We start from the raw sequence: 23526 nt of genomic DNA on the forward strand, positions 1-23526 counted from the left end.
CCCACCATGGCCGAAGCCTCCATGGACGCGCTGCCGTAACCCCGCACCCACAGCCACTGCCGCACCTCTCCGACGTGATCCCGAGCTCCGCCACGACGTCGTCGTCCTCTCCATCGAGTCACGCGGCGCCAGAAGCTCTGCTGCATCTCCAACGCCGCCGTTTCCGACCTCGGGTGCCGGTCATCCCCGCCGTCGATTCGCCGGACCCCGTGCCTCCCCTGCCTCGCCAGCAGCACCAGAAGAACCGCGGTGAGCCGCTGCATCGTTTCCCCCATGCCTTGTTGCCTAATTCGCCCCCTAGCCGCATCAACCACCGGAGCCGAGCGCTCCCCGCCGCCGGCCATGTCGCCGCCGCGGTTGCAACCCCCGCACGTCGCACCAGAGCACGTAGGCGTGCTCAGCGTTTCCTCAGGAAGCCGCAGATCCCACCAGTTCTTCGTGAAACGCGCCGTAGCGCCAAACCCGCAGGTGCCCGAACTCCGGCCGCCGCCTTGGAGCTCGCCGCCGTCGACTCAGGCCACCCCAGCTCCTCGGGCTTGCTCCATTGGATGCGCACGAGCTCGAGCTCCCTGTAGAACCCCTCCGCGCGTCGAATGGGCGCCGGAGCAGCCATTCCGGCGAGCCACCGCCGCGTCTGGTCGTTGCCGGCGGTTAGACGCCGGTGGATTAGCCCGGTTGACCAGGGATTTGACCCCCCTGGGTCACCGAGGTGTGGGCCCATCCCCTGCTAACTTTTGGTTAATTTAATAACTAATTTAGTTAAGCCACTGACTCACTGACATGCGGGCCCCGCCCGGCTAACTAAGTTAGTTAGGGTTAATTTTAATTAGGTTAATTAGTCCAGACACTGACACGTAGGGCCCACAGGTCAGTTTGACCTGGACGGCGCCCGTTGACCTGCTGACGTCATTATGAGGTCATGATGACGCAATAATTCCTTTCTGGAATTTAAATAATTCTTAAATGATTTATTATTTTCAGAAAATGCCCTAAACTTCAATAAATCATAGAAAATTAACCGTAACTCCAAATTAAATAAATTATATATGAAAAATTATCAGAAAAATTCAAGGAATCCATCTGTACCATTTTCATGCATGTTAGAACAACTTATAGCTGCTGTTTAGCACAAATCAATTAAAGGGCATTTAAATAATCATATATGGAGTTGAATTTGAATCTTATATTCAAACCAACTTCATTTAATCTGTTGCTAGTTGCATTAGCTCAAAACACATTCATTTTGCCATGTCATGATCATGCATCATATTGTGCATTGCATTGATTGTGTTCCCTTCTGTGTTGCCGGTATTTGTCCCCTCTCGATAGACGTGATACCGATGATGTGATCGTTGACACTGATGAAGACTCCATGTTATCTTCAGAAGTGCCAGGCAAGCAAAACCCCCTTGTTCATTCCGATACAATCCCACTCTCTCGCTCCTGCTCTCTTTTACTGCATTAGGACAACAACGATTCAACTGTTACTTGCTGCGGTAGCTGAACCCCTTTATCCTTTGCATGACCTGTCATTGCCACAGTAAATAGATGAAACCCACTAGCATGAGTAGGAGTTGTTTGAGCCCTGTTGTGCCTACTCATTCTTGCTTGTTTGTCATGCCTGCTACTGCTTAGAGTTGAGTCAGGTCTGATTCATCAGGGATGAATTAGAGGCGTGTGAACATGTCCTACTGTGTGTGAGCTAAGTGTGTGAACACGTTTTGGTAAAGGTAGCGGTGAGAGGCCATGTAGGAGTACATGGTGGGTTGTCTCATTGCAGCCGTCCTCAGGAACTGAGTTCTCTGTTTGTGATCCATGATTCAGCTACTACCACGCATTGGGCCCGAAACCAATGGACCCTCTCGGCTTCTTAATCACCCTTGTCCTCTGTCCAGGAGTTACAAGTAGTTTCTGGTGTTTGTAGTATGCTGGAGGCCGTGCGCAGCGCTGACCGTAGGGGTGGGCTATGATGCGGTAGGCACGTGGCACGGTGTACCGGGCGCCCGTTTGGTGTCTCGGGAACCCTGTTCACATCGTTTGGGGCTGTGAGCGAAACTCCGGCCGGATCTCCTCATGGATGGAACCCGAATAGGCGATAAACCTGGACTAGAGACTTAGGTGATTAGGTAGGTCGTGGCCGACACCCACGTTGGGCTTCCGCTTGAAGGTTGCCGAGTACATGTCGTGTAAACGACGGTAAGTGGTGAGAGCGTGTGTGAAGAAGTACACCCCTGCAGGGTTAACATCATCTATTCGAATAGCCGTGTCCGCGGTAAAGGACTTCTGGGTTGCTTATATCAGTTCATAGACAAGTGAAAGTGGATACCCTAAAATACGCAAGTTAAGCGTGAGTGCTATGGATGGCGTTCTCGTAGGGAGACGGGAGCGGATCCATAGTGGTGTATTGATATGGTGAATATGTGGACTCGTGTGCGCCACCTCAAAAGAGTCGCTTGCAGTCGTAGTTCAGGATAGCCACCGAGTCAAAGCTGGCTTGCTGCAGTTAAACCCCACCACCCCTTTGTTGAAAATGATGCATATGTAGTTAGTTCTGATGTAAGTCTTGCTGGGTACATTTGTACTCACGTTTGCCTATTTTATGTTTTTGCAGAGAGACTTCAGTCTCACTAGTATTTCCGCGTGGTCTTCGACGTTTAGCTTGATACCTCAGCTACGATCTTGTGCCCTCGGCAGGATCTGATAGATAGTCAGGCTTCTCAGCCTTTTTCATTTATAGATGTCTATACTCAGACATGATAGCTTCCGCTTGTGCTTTGATTTGTATGCTCTGATTGTTGGGTCATGAGACCCATGTTTGTAATATCTCGCTCCTCGGAGCCTAATGAGTAAATACTTGAGTCGTAGAGTCATGTTGTGATGCCATGTTGTATTTGCACATATCGAGCATATTGTGTGTATGTTATTGAAATGCTTGGTATGTGTGGGATCTGACCATCTAGTTGTTTATCTTTAGTAGCCTCTCTTACCGGGAAATGTCTCCTAGTGTTTCCACCAAGCCATGGTAGCTCGCTACTGCTCCGGAACACTTAGGCTGGCCGGCATGTGTCCTTCTTCGTTCCTGTGTCTGTCCCTTCGGGGAAATGTCACGCGATGAATACCGGAGTCCTGTTAGCCTGCTACAGCCCGGTTCACCGGAGTCCTGCTAGCCCAGTGCTACAGCCTGGATTCACTCGCTGATGACCGACACGTTCGATGCTGGGTCATGGATGCCTGTCCCTGTAAGTCTGTGCCACTTTGGGTTTACGACTAGCCATGTCAGCCCGGGCTCCTTATCATATGGATGCTAGCGACACTGTCATATACGTGTGCCAAAAGGCGCAAACGGTCCCGGGCTAAGGTAAGGCGACACCCGTGGGAATACCGTGCGTGAGGCCGCAAAGTGATATGAGGTGTTACATGCTAGATCGATGTGGCATTGAGTCGGGGTCCTGACAGCGTTGGTATCAGAGGTTGACTGCCTGTAGGATTACCAAGCCAAACTGGTCGAAGTTGAGTCTAGAAATTCTTAGTTATATAAGGGAATTGATTGTGGGATGGAACGTAAGGCTCTTTTTACTCCTTATACCTCATGGCCTTCTGATCTGAGTCATCATCTTCTCTTCTACGGGGATTAAGAACTAGGCTATCTTTTCTTTCTATCAGGATCACGTGTTACTAATCCGTAGACTTATAGATTGTTGGACTTAAGCCTCGTTTCAGTTCCTAGTACTTCTGTATGTTAATTATTGATCTCGAGACCTTGATATTGTGCTTCTGAGTGGTTATGCCACCATTTTTGTGAATGTCTCAAATCTTTTCTGAGCATTTACAGCCGTTATGCTGTCCGAGTCATCCCAGGTTTCCAAAGAGTCTGATACATTTGCAAATCCCTTCCTCCTGTTTCCGATGTGCCTTTGGTCAGATTAATCACACAAATCAGTGAGTTGAGGTACTTTATTGCCTTGACATATATGTTGGAGTTGGTATTATGACCCTAGGTGTCTTAGGGGATCATCTAGTAATTTAGCCATGATTGTGTCCCAGTGTGATGATTCTGGCCATCATTCTCGTAAGCATCCCTTGATGCCACTTAGTTAGTAGGTATTCCATTCCGGGCTTCTTGAACCCGAGATTCACCCTACTTACTTCATGTCGATAGTGTTTGCTAGTTCCCTTAGGTTATTAGTAACCTTTGCGATAGTCCTTGAAGTCCGTGGTATCTTCTTCTTCCAAATACCATGAACTACTTATGGCAGAAGTTCCTCGTTGAACTGAACGATCACAACCAGAGTGCTCTTGATGAGTTCTCCATTATATATTGTGGTTCTGCCAGTTCTACCTTTCTGCATGGGTTATCCGGAGGAATTATGTTGAACTTGGTTCGACATACTAATCTATGCATCCACAACTCAGAAAGTTATATGTTCCTTTGAGTTGTCCCTCTTTAGTTGTCTACTGACCTTCGTCTATCAATTGATAGTCAAGAGTATGCGTGCGTTCGTTTGTCGATGCCTATTACTCTTGTGGTCCGTCAAGCCATTCTGTCCTGAATGACTTGGAGAAACAAACTCCAGTACCTCATCCATATCTAGGATTGGGTCAAAGTAGTTGTATTCCGCAGATCAGATGCCAATCCAGCTTTTGGTTCTGTTCTACCTTGGAGTATTACCCCCTTTATGTCAGAATTGTCATGAGAACTGCACCAACTCTCATGAATTTTGACGTAGTGATACTTCTCACCATCATTAGTCATTCCTCGGCCCTTGTGTTGATGCAACCGGAATACCGACAAATGAATTGTGATGTGTGAAATCCATACTCCCAGCAACCTCGTTGTTTGGTAGTTAAAGGACAATAATTTCATTCTTAGCCTGTTGGTTCTTGAATCATCATTCTAAGACTGATCGTGCTATCTAGTCCTTATTTCCGGTGCACCCTTCGATCAATGAGTTAGGATTGTGCCAATCCCTCGCTCTGTTGATCATATCGTCTTGCCCTGAAAAGCAAGATTGTTCCGGAGCCTAATAGCATATCGGTGGTTGTGATTTTCCGATTATCTTCTAGGAAGTATCACCGGGTCGTCACCCGACCGCTATGTTGAGCTCGTGATCAAGTTGGTTTATCCTTGTAAACCACCCCTTCTCCAAGAATCTGTGTGGGATACCCCTGAGCTAGTTGGCTAAGCTGAACAACAACTTGGAAAGTTGGAAGATGGAAGCTTGCCCGACTTAGTTCGTTCCAAAGGGATATTCTTGTGTAGTGTGTGTTGAAGAAAGATGATATCTTCATCAATTGGTCTTTGTGATCAATTGTTCGATCTATTATCTTACCCAAACCTTTGATTTGAGTATGGGCTATCGTCAAATCAAATCCGAACCAACGATGTTCGTAGTGTTGTCTTACTCGTGGATTTTCCTCGAGCATACACCATTATATCGTTTGGGTCTGACTAGTGCTATCACTCGTTCACATAATTATGGAACTCCTTCTTCATGGAAACCAGGATGAGTTGTTGTTGAGCCCATCAGCAATATATTTAACCTCTCCATGATTATGTTGAACATCCAGCTAGTACTGGAAACTTTTCTAAGCATTATCTTCATGACCCGCTCATGGAGCATATGTCCGGATGAAAGATGTGACTTTCTCTAATTCACGTGCACTTGGTGTAAGTTGCCGCCGTGTATCCGAGAAAGATTGTTTTTGCTTCCTTGGAATCATCCCAAGTCAGTCATGCATGTGTGAAGTATACATTGGATTGTGAGATTAGCTACCTCCATTCTATATGTGTCCCGAGCACACCAAGCCACTGATTGATTTGTTCAAGGAGAAGAAGTTCCTTCTTAAGAGTATACCTTATGCAAGGACTTCGATATCCTCGATGATGGTTTTCCCCCCGAACTCGGTAGTGTTTTATTATAAGACTACCATGTGTTCATGTTTGTCTGTGACAGCGTGTTCACACGTGTGTAGCAGAACCAGCTCATGTTTTGGAGCTTGCTATCGTAGTTCATTTCCCGAGAATCTCGCAACGTCATCTCGTCGATTTATGTTGCAAACTTTCTTATTTTTCCTAGACTCGATGAGTCTGGAATATCCTGACACCAACTAGATCTGAATCTCAGGCAGATATGATGGTTGGAACATTTCCCAAGAACTATAATATTGGTCCCTCGATAACCGGTAAGGTGGATGTCGTGGCCAACACACCCAGCCGGAAGACCCATTGTTGTAGTATCTTGATTAAGGAGGTTGGCCACCTCCCCATAAGGATTTCGTATCATTTACTCCCTAGTTGTTCCTTATGGATTTTTGTGTTCCTGAAGTCCGACATTTACTTGATGTTCTAGCTACTAAACCATTTCAATGAGTGGGTTACACTGGCACATCAAGGAGAACATTAGAAGCGGAGTGCTAAATGTCTCTCGGTCGATCATCCAGATTTTATTCCCTTGGCCCCGCTAAGATGAAATCTGAGAAGTGTTATCTTCCTTTGCATCTGCATCATCCATCATCATTCATCATGGTAGCAAGTTGTGTTGCCAGGATCCTTGACACGGATGTTGGTAAAACCTTGATGATTATGGAATTGCTCAAGTTCTTGAGAGCACGCGCAAGTGCTAGGTTTGATCGTCGGCATTAACTGTATAGCGCTCTCAGTTTCCTCGGTTATGCTATAACCATTCCAATAGTGGGATAACTCTCTATTGTTGAGCCTCTCCCCAGTTACCAGAATCATTCCCAGCATTTGCATTTTGTTCCCAGTTTGCACCGCCAATGTGCCATTCTACCATGGGTCTCTTCCATTTCCGGTGATAAGCAAATTCATCCATTGCGTTGTCTTCAACAAGGTAATCCACATCATCCAAGTCTGAGTATGCCATTCTACTGACCCCCTCCAAACGATCGCTTGGGAATTGCCTTAGGCTGATATAGAGAGTCTCAATGATCTCTATATCAAAGGTAATTCTTTTTGCCACTTAAGGGGATATTTCTACGAGTCACCTTCCCTAAGGTACATCATTATGGTGTCATGTCAACTTAACTCCTCGCTACGTTGACAATCGTTTACCACCTTCTTAAGTGTGGAATTATTGTCCACCTAGTGAACCTTCGTCATCCGTTTCTTTCCACCCCTCTTGATGTGTATCTCGTGTCTCAACCCAAGAGATGGTTCTAAGTCTCATTCCGTGAGCTAATCCTGAGTTGTTTGATCTTTGAGAAGATAGATTCCTCTAGAGTTTTCCTTTCCTCTTCTCGTCATGATAGCTGGAGTTCTCAGAGCAAGACGACAAGACAAAGATGGTGATCGAATCAACGTTCCTATGAAGTGCAACCTGAATTGTGAAGATTATACTAGTCTGCGTTACCCTTCACCTTACCCTACGCTTGAATCTCGAGACGAGATTTTTGTTTAGTGGGGGTGAGTTGTCACATCCCTAGCTTTACCCTGGCCTTGGACTAGCTTGGTTGCTGCATCATGTTTAAATTCAAATGAAATTTGAATTGAGGAATTTTCAAAGCCTCAGAATCCTTTAAAAAAAATGATCAAGATAAAAATTGCTTCAAATAAGTCCAAGAAAATGTTCTTGTTATCCTCTGGAAATATTGGCAAGAGGTAAAATCCAAACCAATATTTTCGGTATCTCAGAAACATTTATTTTGGGTATTTGAATTAAATCAATAGCTATTTGAATTGGACTTATATCTACTGTTAAATAAATATAGGTCCAGTAATTCTGAAATATTTTTGTGGAGCATTGTTTTAATTCCTTTAGCTCCTAAAAATATTGTCAGAAGCAAAATAAATTGAATTGGTTTCAAAACCAAATTCAAAACAAACCTGCAAAATAGAAAACAGAATTAAAACAGAAAGAGAGAGAGAGAGAGAGTTTTACCTGGCCACTTACCTGGCAACCCACTGGCCGGCCCAGCACTGTGCTGGCCCGTGCCAGCCAGCTGCTTCCCCTTGCCAGAGCAGGCAGGGAGGTGAGCATGGCGCGCCCGAGCTCGCCACGCACCACCCATCCTCTCTGCATCACCCTGGTCGCCGTTGCGCCGCGTGGATCGTCTCCTGGTCGTCACCCCGACCTCGCCGACACCCCATTCGCCCCCCCTACGCCTCTCCTCGCCCGTTCCCCGCCATGGCCGAAGCCTCCATGGACGCGCTGCCGTAACCCCGCACCCACAGCCACTGCCCCACCTCTCCGACGTGATCCCGAGCTCCGCCACGACGTCGTCGTCCTCTCCATCGAGTCACGCGGCGCCAGAAGCTCTGCTGCATCTCCAACACCGCCGTTTCCGACCTCGGGTGCCGGTGATCCCCGCTGTCGATTCACCGGACCCCGTGCCTCCCCTGCCTCGCCAGCAGCACCAGAAGAACCGCGGTGAGCCGCTGCATCATTTCCCCCATGCCTCGTTGCCTAATTCGCCCCCTAGCCGCATCAACCACCGGAGCCGAGCGCTCCCCGCCGCCGGCCATGTCGCCGCCGCGGTTGCAACCCCCGCACGTCGCACCAGAGCACGTAGGCGTGCTCAGCATTTCCTCAGGAAGCCGCAGATCCCACCAGTTCTTCGTGAAACGCGCCGTAGCGCCAAACCTGCAGGTGCCCGAACTCCGGCCGCCGCCTTGGAGCTCGCCGCCGTCGACTCAGGCCACCCCAGCTCCTCGGGCTTGTTCCATTGGATGCGCACGAGCTCGAGCTCCCTGTAGAACCCCTCCGCGCGTCGAATGGGCGCCGGAGCAGCCATTCCGGCGAGCCACCGCCGCGTCTGGTCGTTGCCGGCGGTTAGACGCCGGTGGATTAGCCCGGTTGACCAGGGATTTGACCCCCCTGGGTCACCGACGTGTGGGCCCGTCCCCTGCTAACTTTTGGTTAATTTAATAACTAATTTAGTTAAGCCACTGACTCACTGACATGCGGGCCCCGCCCGGCTAACTAAGTTAGTTAGGGTTAATTTTAATTAGGTTAATTAGTCCAGACACTGACACGTAGGGCCCACAGGTCAGTTTGACCTGGACGGCGCCCGTTGACCTGCTGACGTCATTATGAGGTCATGATGACGCAATAATTCCTTTCTGGAATTTAAATAATTCTTAAATGATTTATTATTTTCAGAAAATGCCCTAAACTTCAATAAATCATAGAAAATTAACCGTAACTCCAAATTAAATAAATTATATATGAAAAATTATCAGAAAAATTCAAGGAATCCATCTGTACCATTTTCATGCATGTTAGAACAACTTATAGCTGCTCTTTAGCACAAATCAATTAAAGGGCATTTAAATAATCACATATGGAGTTGAATTTGAATCTTATATTCAAACCAACTTCATTTAATCTGTTGCTAGTTGCATTAGCTCAAAACACATTCATTTTGCCATGTCATGATCATGCATCATATTGTGCATTGCATTGATTGTGTTCCCTTCTATGTTGCCGGTATTTGTCCCCTCTCGATAGACGTGATACCGATGATGTGATCGTTGACACTGATGAAGACTCAATGTTATCTTCAGAAGTGCCAGGCAAGCAAAACCCCCTTGTTCATTCCGATACAATCCCACTCTCTCGCTCCTGCTCTCTTTTACTGCATTAGGACAACAACGATTCAACTGTTACTTGCTGCGGTAGCTGAACCCCTTTATCCTTTGCATGACCTGTCATTGCCACAGTAAATAGATGAAACCCACTAGCATGAGTAGGAGTTGTTTGAGCCCTGTTGTGCCTACTCATTCTTGCTTGTTTGTCATGCCTGCTACTGCTTAGAGTTGAGTCAGGTCTGATTCATCAGGGATGAATCAGAGGCGTGTGAACATGTCCTACTGTGTGTGAGCTAAGTGTGTGAACACGTTTTGGTAAAGGTAGCGGTGAGAGGCCATGTAGGAGTACATGGTGGGTTGTCTCATTGCAGCCGTCCTCAGGAACTGAGTTCTGTGTTTGTGGTCCATGATTCAGCTACTACCACGCATTGGGCCCGAAACCAATGGACCCTCTCGGCTTCTTAATCACCCTTGTCCTCTGTCCAGGAGTTGCAAGTAGTTTCTGGTGTTTATAGTATGCTGGAGGCCGTGCGCAGCGCTGACCGTAGGGGTGGGCTGTGATGCGGTAGGCACGTGGCACGGTGTACCGGGCGCCTGTTTGGTGTCTCGGGAACCCTGTTCACATCGTTTGGGGCTGTGAGCGAAACTCCGGCCGGATCTCCTCATGGATGGAACCCGAGTAGGCGATAAACCTGGACTAGAGACTTAGGTGATTAGGTAGGTCGTGGCCGACACCCACGTTGGGCTTCCGCTTGAAGGTTGCCGAGTACATGTCGTGTAAACGACAGTAAGTGGTGAGAGCGTGTGTGAAGAAGTACACCCCTGCAGGGTTAACATCATCTATTCGAATAGCCGTGTCCGCGGTAAAGGACTTCTGGGTTGCTTATATCAGTTCATAGACAAGTGAAAGTGGATACCCTAAAATACGCAAGTTAAGCGTGAGTGCTATGGATGGCGTTCTCGTAGGGAGACGGGAGCGGATCCATAGTGGTGTATTGATATGGTGAATATGTGGACTCGTGTGCGCCACCTCAAAAGAGTCGCTTGCAGTCGTAGTTCAGGATAGCCACCGAGTCAAAGCTGGCTTGCTGCAGTTAAACCCCACCACCCCTTTGTTGAAAATGATGCATATGTAGTTAGTTCTGATGTAAGTCTTGCTGGGTACATTTGTACTCACGTTTGCCTATTTTATGTTTTTGCAGAGAGACTTCAGTCTCACTAGTATTTCCGCGTGGTCTTCGACGTTTAGCTTGATACCTCAGCTACGATCTTGTGCCCTCGGCAGGATCTGATAGATAGTCAGGCTTCTCAGCCTTTTTCATTTATAGATGTCTGTACTCAGACATGATAGCTTCCGCTTGTGCTTTGATTTGTATGCTCTGATTGTTGGGTCATGAGACCCATGTTTGTAATATCTCGCTCCTCGGAGCCTAATGAGTAAATACTTGAGTCGTAGAGTCATGTTGTGATGCCATGTTGTATTTGCACATATCGAGCATATTGTGTGTATGTTATTGAAATGCTTGGTATGTGTGGGATCTGACCATCTAGTTGTTTATCTTTAGTAGCCTCTCTTACCGGGAAATGTCTCCTAGTGTTTCCACCGAGCCATGGTAGCTCGCTACCGCTCCGGAACACTTAGGCTGGCCGGCATGTGTCCTTCTTCGTTCCTGTGTCTGTCCCTTCGGGGAAATGTCACGCGATGAATACCAGAGTCCTGTTAGCCTGCTACAGCCCGGTTCACCGGAGTCCTGCTAAGCCAGTGCTACAGCCTGGATTCACTCGCTGATGACCGACACGTTCGATGCTGGGTCATGGATGCCTGTCCCTATAAGTCTGTGCCACTTTGGGTTTACGACTAGCCATGTCAGCCCGGGCTCCTTATCATATGGATGCTAGCGACACTGTCATATACGTGTGCCAAAAGGCGCAAACGGTCCAGGGCTAAGGTAAGGCGACACCCGTGGGAATACCGTGCGTGAGGCTGCAAAGTGATATGAGGTGTTACATGCTAGATCGATGTGGCATTGAGTCGGGGTCCTGACAATCAAGATCGTGCGATAGAGAGAACACGAGAGAGAGAGAGAGAGATCAAACACATAGCTACTGGTACATACCCTCAGCCCCGAGGGTGAACTACTCCCTCCTCGTCATGGATAGCACCGGGAGGATGAAGATGGCCACTGGTGAGGGATCTCCCCTCCGGCAGGGTGCTGGAACGGGCTTCCGAGAGGTTTTTTGTGGCTACAGAGGCTTGCAGCGGTGGAACTCCCAATCTATCTTCTTCTTTGATGTTTTTAGGGTACATGGACTTATATAGGCGAAAGAATTCGGTCGAGGGAGCCTCGAGGGGCCCAGGAGTCAAGGGGGCGCGCCCAGGGGGGTGGGCGCACCCTCCTATCTGTTGGCTTCCATGAACCTCCCCTGGCTTGAACTCCAAGTCTCCCGGATCATATCCTTTCCAAAAATCACGCTCCCGAAGGTTTTATTCCGTTTGGACTCCGTTTGATATTCCTTTTCTTCGAAATACTGAAACAGGCAATAAAACAACAATATGGGCTGGGCCTCCGGTTAATAGGTTAGTCCCAAAAGTAATATAAAAGTGTATAATAAAGCCCGTAATCATTCAAAAGAGATAATAAAATAGCATGAATGCTTCATAAATTATAGATACGTTGGAGACGTATCAGCATCCCCAAGCTTAATTCCTGCTCGTCCTCGAGTAGGTAAATGATAAAAGAAAGAATTTATGAAGTGTGAATACTAGAAGGTGCACAAGTTTGATCAATGATAATTTCAATCACCTTTTCTAGCACGATTATAAGTCATAATAGTAGTTCATCTCATAAAACTTCTCACGATCAAGTAACAAGCAATTCACATGTTAGACCATAAACTTTCATGAAAACTAGAAAACTTCATTCTCAGTCATCAAACAATTACAATTCATCTTATTTTCAGGAAGGGTCTATGTCAGAGCTTTGATTTAGCAAACTCCACATACTCAACTATCATATAGTCTTCTACAATTGCTAACACTCACGCAATACTAATGGTTATGGAGTTTCAATCGGACACTGAGAAAGATAGGGGCTTATAGTGTTGCCTCCCAACGTATTCACCTTTGGGTGATGTCAACAATAATAGTTCATGCTAACTTACGTCCAATTGGACATATGTATCAGGATCTTTCCAAAAAGAGGTGCTTGTCAAAGGATAAAATGAAAAAGGGAAAGGAGAAGATCACCTTGACTCTTGCATAAAGTAAAAGACATAAAGTAAAAGATAGGCCCTTCGTAGTGGGAAGCAAGGATTTGCAGGGGTGCCAGGGCTCGATTTTGAAATAGAGATAAATAATTTTGAGAGGTATGATCTCATTGTCAACATAACAACCAAGAATGGTAAAGTTTTTACTCCCCCTCCACCAACAATCATCAATCCATGGCTTGCCCGAAACAACGGGTGCCTCCAACTAACATCAATCCTGGGGGAGTTTTGTTTTAATTATTTTTGATTTGATTTTGATCTTTTGATCATGGGACTGGGCATCCTGGTTACCAGCCATTTTTCTCATGAATGATGAGCAGAGTCCACTCATCTTGAGAATAACCCACCTAGCATGGAAGATGCTGACAGCCCCTAGTTGCTGCATGAGCGATTCGGGCATACGAAACAGATTATTTTTTGAAGGTTTAGAGTTTGTCACATGCAAATTTACTTGGAACGGTAGGTAAATACCGCATATAGGTAGGTATGGTGGACACTCATGGCAAAAACTGGGTTTAAGGATATTTGGAAGCACAAGTAGTATCTCTACTTGGTGCAAGGAATTTTGGTTAGCATGAGGTGGAAAGGCAAGCTCAACATGTTTGAATGATCCATGAAAATATACTTTAACTGAGATGTGAGAAAACATAACCCATTACGTTGTCTTCCTTGTCCAACATCAATTCTTTAGCATGTCATACTTAATGAGTGCTCACAATTATAAAAGATGTCCAAGATAGTATATTTATAAGTGAAATCTCTCTTCCTTCAATATTCTTTCATGAATTGTTCAAACGACCAATACAATGCTTGCTAACCTTCAATAAACTTACTACCTCTACTTCTTAGATGTGAAGTCATTACTCCCAACGGGGTAAGCATATGAAACATATATAATTTCAGATTTATGACATTCAACTCATTCAACCAATTACACATAGGATATAAGTGAAGCACACGAGTAAATGACAAACTACTCCAAAAAGATATAAGTGAAGATCAATGAGTAGCTAAATAATTATGTACTATGTGAAGACTCTCTCTCATTAAAGAATTTCAAATGTTGGTATTTTATTCAAACAGCAAGCAAAACAAAATAAAATGACATTGCAAGGATAGTACAACTCATGTGAAGAAGCAAAAACTCAGGCTCAACCAATACTAACCGATAGTTGTTGAAGAAGAAAGGTGGGATACCTAACGGGGCATCCCCAAGCTTAGATGCTTGAGACTTCTTGAAATATTATCTTGGGGTGCCTTTGGCATCCCCAAGCTTGAGCTTTTGTGTCTCGTTAATTCCTCTCATATCATGGTTTCTCTTTTTATCACAAGCTTCATCCACACCAAACTCAACAAGAACTCGTGAGATAGGTTAGTATAAACCAATGCAAAACCTTATAATTTTCTACTGTAACAAATCACTAAAATTATTATTCAACATTTCATAATAAATGCCTCTTCAAATTTAATACTCCTATCCTCAAATAGAATCATTAAACAAGCAAACATATGCAAACAATGCAACCATAACAGCAATCTGCCAAAACAGTATAGTCTGTAAAGAATGCAAGATTCATAATACTTCCCTAACTTCAAAAATTATGTGAAAATACTATGATGTAGGAGATTTATCATAGCTCAATATGCAAAAAGTTTCAACATTATACCATTCTCTGACTTTTCTAGGGAATTCTTTGCAACAGCGGTAAACTTTCTGTTTTTAAACAGCCACATGTATACTAGCAAAATAAGCATGGTAAAGGCTATACTTGACATTTTTATTGAAAATAAAGATGCAAAACATTATTCTAAATAACAGCAGGCAGATACTAACAAAACAAAATGACGCTCCAAGCAAAACACATATCATGTGGTGAATAAAAATATAGCTCCAAGTAAAGTTACCGATGGACGAAGACGAAAGAGGGGATGCCTTCCGGGGCATCCCCAAGCTTAGGCTCTTGGTTGTCCTCGAATATTGCCTTGGGGTGGCTTGGGCATCCCCAATCTTAGGCTCTTGCCACTTCTTAGTCCATAGCCCATCGAATCTCTACCCAAAACTTGAAAACTTCACAACACAAAACTCAACAGAAAACTCGTAAGCTCCGTTAGTATAAGAAAATAAAACCACTACTTAGGTACTGTAATGAACTCATTCTAAATTCATATTGGTGTAATATCTACTGTATTACAACTTATCTATGGTTCATACCCTCCGATACTACTCATAGATTCATCAAAATAAGCAAACAACACATAGAAAACAGAATCTGTCAAAAACAGAACAGTCTGTAGTAATCTGTATCAAACATATACTTCTGGAACTCCAAAAATCCTACCAAATTAGGAAGTCCTGAGCAATTCGTGTACCAATCGAGAGCAAAAATAATCAGATCAAGAGCACATTTCTGTGGATTTAAAAAAACTAATTTACTGGCTGCAAAAGTTTCTGATTTTCAGCAGGATCAACACAACTATCACCGTAAGCTATCCTAAAGGTCTTACTTGGCACTTTATTGAAACAAAAGCTATAAAACATGATTACTACAGTATCATAATCATGTGGACACACAAAAACAGTAAGGGTAAATATTGGGTTGTCTCCCAACAAGCGCTTTTCTTTAATGCCTTTCTAGCTAGGCATGATGATGGCAATGATGCTCACATGAAAGATAAGAATTAAAACGTAACGGGAGCATCATGAAGCACATTACTAGCACATTTAAGCCTAACCCACTTCATATGCATAGGGATTTTTTGAGCAAACAGTTTATGGGAGCAAGAATCAACTAGCATAGGAAGGCAAAACAAGCATAAGTTCAAAACTTGAAGCCCATAGAGAGGAAACTTGACATTATTGCAATTCCTACAAGCATATGTTCCTCCCTCATAATAATTTTCAGTAGCATCATGAATGAATTCGACAATATAACCAGCACCTAAAGAATTCTTTTCATGATCTACTAGCATAGAAAATTTACTACTCTCCACATAAGCAAATTTCTTCTCATGAATAGTAGTGGGAGCAAACTCAACAAAATAATTATCATGTGAGGCATAATCAAATTGAAAACCAAAATCATGATGAAAAGTTTCATGGTTATCATTATTCTTACTAGCATACAAGTCATCATAATAATCATCATAGATAGCAACTTTGTTCTCATAATCAATTGGAAGCTCTTCCGAAATAGTGGATTCATCACTAAATAAAGTCATGACCTCTCCAAACCCACTTTCATAATTATCACAATAATATTCAACATCCTCCAAAATAGTGGGATCATTACTTCCTAAAGTTGACACTCTTCCAAACCCACTTTCATCAATATAATCATCATAAATAGGAGGCATGCTTTCAACATAATAAATATTCTCATCAAAACTTGGGGGACTAAACATATCATCTTCATCAGACATAGCATCCCCAAGCTTGTGGCTTTGCATATCATTAGCATCATGGGTATTCAAAGAATTCATACTAACAACATTGCAATCATGCTCATCATTCACATATTTCATGCCAAGCACTCTATGTAATTCTTCTTCTAGCACTTGAGCATAATTTTCCTTTTCATCATACTCACAAAAGATACTAAAAAGATGAAGCGTATGAAACAAACTCAATTCCATTTTTTGGTAATTTTCTTTTATAAACTAAACTAGTGATAAAACAACAAACAAAAAGATTCAATTGCAAGATCTAAAGATATACCTTCAAGCACTCACCTCCCCGGCAACGGTGCCAGAAAAGAGCTTGATGTCTGCTACACAACCTTCTTCTTGTAGACGTTGTCAGGCATGCAAGTGCATAGGTTTGTAGGACAATAACAAATTTCCCTCAAGTGGATGACATAAGGTTTATCAATCCGTAGGAGGCGTAGGATGAAGATGGTCTCTCTCAAACAACCCTGCAACCAAATAACAAACAGTCTCGTGTGTCCCCAACACACCCAATACAATGGTAAATTGTATAGGTGCACTAGTTCGGCGAAGAGATGGTGATACAAGTGCAATATGGATGTTAGATAAAGGTTTTTGTAATATGAAGTTATAAAAACAGAAAGGTAGCAAGCGATAAAAGTGAGCGTAAACGGTATTGCAATGGTAGGAAACAAGGCCTAAGGTTCATACTTTCACTAGTGCAAGTTCTCTCAACAATAATAACATAGATAGATCATATGACAATCCCTCAACATGCAACAAAGAGTCACTCAAAAGCCACTAATAGCGGAGAAAAAACGAAGAGATTATGGTAGGGTACGAAACCACCTCAAAGTTATTCTTTCGGATCAATCTATTCAAGAGTTCATACTAGAATAACACCTTAAGACACAAATCAACCAAAACCCTAATGTCACCTAGATACTCCATTGTCACCTCAAGTATCCGCGGGCATGATTATACGATATGCATCACACAATCTCAGATTCATCTATTCAACCAACACAAAGCACTTCAAAGAGTGCCCCAAAGTTTCTACCGGAGAGTCAAGACGAAAACATGTGCCAACCCCTATGCATAGGTTCATGGGCGGAACCCGCAAGTTGATCACCAAAACATACATCAAGTGGATCACGTGAATATCCCATTGTCACCACAGATAAGCATGGCAAGACATACATCAAGTGTTCTCAAATCCTTAAAGACTCAATCCGATAAGATAACTTCAAAGGGAAAACTCAATTCATTACAAGAGAGTAGAGGGGGAGAAACATAATAAGATCCAACTATAGTAGCAAAGCTCGCGATACATCAAGATCGTGCCATAGAGAGAACACGAGAGAGAACACGAGAGAGAGAGATCAAACACATAGCTACTGGTACATACCCTCAGCCCCGAGGGTGAACTACTCCCTCCTCGTCATGGATAGCGCCAGGATGATGAAGATGGCCACCGGTGAGGGATCTCCCCTCCGACAGGGTGCTGGAACGGGCTCCCGAGAGGTTTTTTGTGGCGACAGAGGCTTGCAGCGGTGGAACTCCCGATCTATCTTCTTCTTTGATGTTTTTAGGGTATGTGGACTTATATAGGCGAAAGAAGTCGGTCAGGGGAGCCTCGAGGGGTCCAGGAGACAAGGGGCGCGCCCAGGGGGGGTGGGCGCGCCCTCCTATCTGCTGGCTTCCACGAACCTTCCTTGGCTTGAACTCCAAGTCACCCGGATCATATCCTTTCCAAAAATCACGCCCCCGAGGGTTTCATTCCATTTAGACTCCGTTTGATATTCATTTTATTTGAAATACTGAAATAGGCAATAAAACAGCAATATGGGCTGGGCCTCCGGTTAATAGGTTAGTCCTAAAAGTAATATAAAAGTGTATAATAAAGCCCGTAATCTTCAAAACAGATAATAAAATAGCATGAATGCTTCATAAATTATAGATACGTTGGAGACATATCTGGCACCCTCCTCAAGCACAAGCTCTTACGCTCCGAGCCGGCCACCATGCCTGCGCTCATGGTGACGGCGGACAAATACGCCAACACCGACTCCACCATGAAGATCCAGGTGGCCCTGGATAAAGCCGGCAAGGCAAAGCCAGTTTCCCCTCCAAAGCCGGCCGGCAAAAGTAGCCGGCAGCAGCATCACGAGAACAACAAGCGCAAGGCCGACCAGCCGGCGCAGCGCTATGACAACCGGCTCGTCACGGCCGCCGAGCCCGCGGCGGACCCGGTGGCCAAGTGCTGGCAGACCGGCAAGACGGCATGGCAACCCGCCATGAGCTTCAAAGAGATGCTCGACGCCCCCTGCAAGCACCACAGCGGTGCAAGACCATCCACGCACACGCTTCGGCAGTGCGGCATCACCAAGTGCATCATGAGGGGCGACGTCCCGCCTCCTCCGGCTCTGGCTCTAGGCGCGGGGCAGCCGCCTCCGCCTCCACCGCCACCGCCAGCTGATGGCACAATGCGCGACAACGCCTATCCGGACCAGAACGCGGCCTACGTCGTCTTCACCAGCCTCGGTGACGACAAGCGTAGCGAGTGCCTCCTCGGCAAGAGGTGAACACCATCGTCCCGGCCAAACCAGAATTCATGCACTGGTTGGACCGCCCGGTCACCTGGACCCGGGAGGATCACCCGACAGTCATGCCAAATCCGGGTGGTTACACCCTCGTCCTCAACCCCACCATCGTCGCGCGGCGCACGTGCAAGTTCTCCCGAGTCCTCATCGACGGCGGCAGCATCATCAACATCCTCTATGGTGACACAATGACCAAACTCGGCCTCAAGGCCGAGGACCTGGAACCAACACGGATGATCTTCCACGGCATCGTACCCGGCCTCTCCTGCTCCCCCATTGGCCGGGTCCGGCTTGACGTCCTGTTCGGTGATAGCAGCCACTTCCGGCACGAACCAATCTGGTTCGAGGTAGTGGACATGTCCAGCGCATACCATGCACTGCTGGGCTGACCCGCGCTCGCCAAGTTCATGGCGGTCCCCCATTACGCGTATATGAAGATTAAGATGTCGGTCCCAAGGGCCTCATCACCATTGCCGGCGACTACTGCAAGTGCCTGGAGTGCGCCTGAGATGGCGCCAAGCTGGCCGAGTCGCTGGTCATTGCTGAGGAGCGGCGCCAGCTCGACGGGATCATCGCAATGGCAGGCGAGGCCTCGGCCGCGTCGATCCCAACCAAGGATCCGGCCGACGAGGCCACCTTCAAGCCCTCCAAGGAGACCAACAGAGTGAAGCTGAACCTAGAGGATCCCAGCTGCAGCAAGTACGTTGTCGTAGGCGCCCGCCTCGATAGCAAATAGGAAGGCGAGCTCGTCGACTTCCTCCGTGAGAATCGGGATATCTTCGCATGGACCCCCAAGGACATGCCGGGTATCCCGAGGAAGTACACCGAGCACAAACTTCACATCTGCAAGGACGCCAAGCCTGTCCGTCAACCCCTGCGACGTTTTTCCGAAGAGAAGAGAAGAACCATTGGTGAAGAGGTCACCAAGCTTTTGGCGGCTGGCTTGATCATGGAAGTGTTTCATCCCGAGTGGCTAGCCAATCCAGTCCTCGTCCTACAGAAGAACAAGACCTGGCGCATGTGTATCGACTACACCTGCCTCAACAAGGCCTGTCCCAAGGACCCGTTCGCTCTCCCGCGGATCGACCAAGTCATCGACTCGACCGTCGGGTGTGAGCTCCTGTCCTTCCTAGACGCTTACTCCGGCTACCACCAGATCAAGCTGGACCCGGCCGACATCCTGAAGACGTCCTTCATCACGCCCTTTGGGGCGTATTGCTACATCACCATGTCGTTCGGCTTGAAGAACACCGGCGCCACCTTCCAACGCTGCATGCAGAAATGCCTGCTGCCGCAACTCGGCCGCAGTATCCACGTTTACATGGACGACATCGTGGTGAAGACCAAGCAGCACCTCACTCTCCTCGATGACTTGAAGGAAACATTCGCCAACCTCCGCGAATACAAGGTCAAGCTAAACCCGGAAAAATGTGTTTTCAGCGTCCCGGCCGGAAAGCTACTCGGCTTCCTCGTCTTGGAACGCGGCATTGAGGAGAACCTAGAGAAGATCAAGGCCATCGAGCGCATGCGCAAGCCGGCTCGGCTGTGCGATGTCCAGAAGTTCACCGGCTGCTTGGCCTTGGTCAGCCGATTTCTAAGCCGGCTGGGCGAGAGGGCGCTACCCTTGTACAAGCTGACGAAGAAGACGAAGTTGTTTGAGTGGAACGACTAGGCAGACGAGGCCTTCCAAGACCTCAAGCGTATGCTCTCCACCGCACCAGTCCTAGCCGCGCCGACCGACAAGGAGCCGCTATTGCTCTACATAGCCGCGACCTCACGGGCGGTTAGCACGGTGCTGGTGGTCAAGCGACCAGAGAAGGGCAAGATCCAAGCCGTCCAGCGAATGGTCTACTACCCGAGCGAAGTGCTCTCCAACTCCAAGCAAAACTAGCCGCACTACCAGAAGATGTGTTATGGCATGTACTTTACCGGCAAGAAGCTGAAGCAGTACTTCCAAGAGCACATCATCACCGTGGTCAGCACGGTCCCTATCGGAGAAATCATCGGGTGCCGGGATGCCTCTGGCCGGGTCGCCAAGTGGGCGCTCTAGCTGGCCGGCCACACCATCCTCTACGAGACCCGCACCACAATCAAGTCACAGGCTCTGGCCGACTTCCTCGTCGACTGGACCGAGACCCAGTACTTACCGCCGCCACCCGACTCTATGCATTGGCGCGTGCATTTTGACGGGTTCAAGATGCGGCTCGGCCTAGGGGCCGGCATCGTGCTGTCGTCCCAGAAGGGTGACCGACTCCGCTACGCACTCCAGACCCACTTCGCCGCCTCCTACAACATCGCCGAGTACGAAGCCCTTGCGCACGGCCTCTGGCTTGCCAAGGAACTCGGCATCCGGCGCATCCTGTGCTACGGCGACTCCGACCTAGTGGTGCAGCAGTGCTCCGGCGAGTGGGACACCCGCGACTCCAACATGGCAAGCTACCGCTTCCTCGTCCAGAAGCTGTCCGGGTCCTTCGAGGGCCGCGAGTTTCTCCACGTCCCGTGCGCGGAGAATGAAGCGGCCGACACACTCGCCAAGATCGCCTCGTCCCGGCAGTCCATCCTGTCTGGCGTCTCCCTCGAGCACCTGCGCAAGCTGTCCGTAAGGCCGTCGCCGGACTCCGAGTCCTTCCACGTCCCAGACGACCCAGCCGCATCTCAACCCGGCCCAGGGGCTGCTGAACCCAGCCCGGGGACTTCCGAACCCGGCCCCGGGGCTTCTCAACCCGGCCCGGGGGCTGCTTAGCTCGACCCGGCCGCCATCGCCCTAGACCTGGCTGTCGCCATCCCCGACGCGGGGGCTGCTCAACCCGGCCCGGGGGCTGCCGATTCGGAACCCGCCCTGGTGGCCGTCTTTGCCGTGGCGACGGCTCCATCTTGGGCCCTCCCAATATTAGAATTCCTGGAGAATGGGGTTCTCCCCATGGATGAGACTAAAGCCCGGCAAGTGCAGCGCCGGGCGTCCGCCTACAGCATCATCGACAACAAGCTCGTCAAGCGCAGCTCCACCGGCGTGTTCTAGTGCTGCGTCGAGCAGGAACAGGGCGTCGACATCCTCCTCGACATACACCAGGGCGAACACGGGCACCACGCCGCGTCGCGACCCCTGGTGGCCAAGGCGTTCCGCCATAGTTTTTACTGGCCCACGGCCCTCCAAGATGCCGAGTTGCTCATTCTCAAGTGTGAGGGATGCCAGCGCTTCAGCAAGCGCAACCACCAGTAGGCGTCAGCACTTCGCACCATTCAGATCACCTGGCCCTTCGCGGTTTGGGGACTCGACATGTTGGGACCCTTTAAGACCGCTCGAGGCGGCATGACGCACCTGCTGGTGGAGGTGGAAAAGTTCACCAAGTGGATCAAAGCATGGCCAATCAAGAAACAGGACGGGCCAACAGCCGTCCGGTTCATCAAGGACATAGCGGTTCACTACGGCAATGCCGAACAACATCATCATGGAAAACGACACCAACTTCGTGAAGGGCGCGCTCGAACAATACTGCTCCGTCTCCGGCATCCGCCTTGACCTGGTCTCCGTTGCGCACCCGCAGTCCAACGGGCAGGTCGAGCGGGCCAACAGACTCATCCTGTCCGGCATCAAGCCGCGACTCGTCGAGCTTCTCATCCGCTCACCCGGCAGCTGGCTCGACGAGTTGCTGGCCGTTCTCTGGAGTCTCCGCACCATGCCAAATCGGTCAACCGGGTTCACCCCGTTCTTCCTCGTCTATGGAGCCGAAGCCATCATCCCGACGGATGTCGAGTTCGACTCGCCGCGCGTCGTGATGTACACCGAAGCCAAAGCCAGAGAAGCCCGCGAAGACAGCGTCGACCTGCTCAAAGAAGCCCCCCTCCTACCGCTCAGCCGTTCGGCCATCTACCAACAAGGCCTGAGGCACTACCACAGCAAGAAGATCAAACCCCTCGCGTTCCATGAGGGCAACCTCGTCCTCCGACTCGTCCAAGAGCAAGCCGGCCAGCACAAGCTGTCCCCTCCATGGGAGGGCCCATTCATCGTGAGCAGGGCCTTGCGTGATCGCAACGCCTACTACCTCATCGACGCACGCAAGTCAAACAAGCGCAAGAGAGACACCACCCGTGAAGAAACGACCTGGACGTGGTACGCAGAACTCCTCCACCCGTTTTACAGTTAGCCGCACGAGTGTATGTATCGTCGCGTTTTGTAAACGCATGAAACTATGGGGTCCCCGAACGAGATTCGGGGGCTGCCTTTTGTCGACCAACTTATTGTGTCCCTACTCTTTTGCATCACTATGCTCCTGAACCCGGCCACCGGTCCGACCCGCTCAACCCGGGGGCTCGGGGGCTGGCCGGCTTGATCACCACCCCGCCGCCTTACTTGGTGATTCCCGATGCACTAAGGATGCCACGGTCCCCCACTTCGCCCTAAGCCACAGACCCGGCTTCGGCTGTCGGCTGGCAAGCACAACGGGCTAGAGCTCCTTCATGCTTCAAACACCGAGTCAAAGGCTGCCAGGTCGACCAACCCGGCCCGCCGCTCAGAAAATAAAAATAAACAACCGCACGACCGGCTGCTCGCCAACCGTCTCTGCCGGGTTGCCGCCAGCCAGCCCAGTGGGTGTTTCGCTCGCGCTCAACATTTTGAAGAACCCAAATCCTGCACACTCCTCTCAAAGAACCGAACTCCTTGTCACGGACCGGAGCCTCGTCCGT

This window comes from Triticum dicoccoides, chromosome 3B (genome assembly GCF_002162155.2).
Source record: "Triticum dicoccoides isolate Atlit2015 ecotype Zavitan chromosome 3B, WEW_v2.0, whole genome shotgun sequence".
NCBI classification, from domain to species: domain Eukaryota; kingdom Viridiplantae; phylum Streptophyta; class Magnoliopsida; order Poales; family Poaceae; genus Triticum; species Triticum dicoccoides.